This window comes from Trichogramma pretiosum, unplaced genomic scaffold (genome assembly GCF_000599845.2).
Source record: "Trichogramma pretiosum strain Unisexual culture from Peru unplaced genomic scaffold, Tpre_2.0 scaffold55, whole genome shotgun sequence".
NCBI classification, from domain to species: domain Eukaryota; kingdom Metazoa; phylum Arthropoda; class Insecta; order Hymenoptera; family Trichogrammatidae; genus Trichogramma; species Trichogramma pretiosum.
In genome coordinates this window covers 19,890-20,417 of record NW_019641617.1, presented here as the reverse complement: position 1 = coordinate 20,417, position 528 = coordinate 19,890, and positions in this window count along the sequence as shown.

Sequence of the window (528 nt, the reverse complement as noted above, 5' to 3'; positions counted from 1 at the left end):
ATTGCATGATGTTACAGTCCTACGTTAGTAATATTATTTGCCTTTAAGGTTCATGAACACGTATGAATTGAATTAAACATGAACTAAATGGGAGAGTAAATTATCGCATTTTATCAAACTTCATAATAGAGAAGATAATTCTGCGAGGATTTTTAACTCTAGAGAACTTGCCTCGGGTACGATCCTTGGAAGCTAATTACTTTCCACAGTGTTTGTACTAGTACATCTATATATATAAAGCGAAGTTGGTGTCTGTTTGTCCTTTATGATCTCAAAAACTATCTGTCCAATCCAAAAACATTATTTGCTTATTTTTTTTTGAGTTCAGAATTTTTTCGTATTTTACCACTTCGCGCGCTCGCTCGCCCCTTGCACGGTTATCTATATATATAAAGCGAAGTTGGTGTCTGTTTGTCCTTTATGATCTCAAAAACTATCTGTCCAATCGGCTTAAAATTTTTACCACGTATTCATTATACCCCTGCGCAGGTTTCTATCATATTAAAAACATTATTTGCTTATTTTTTT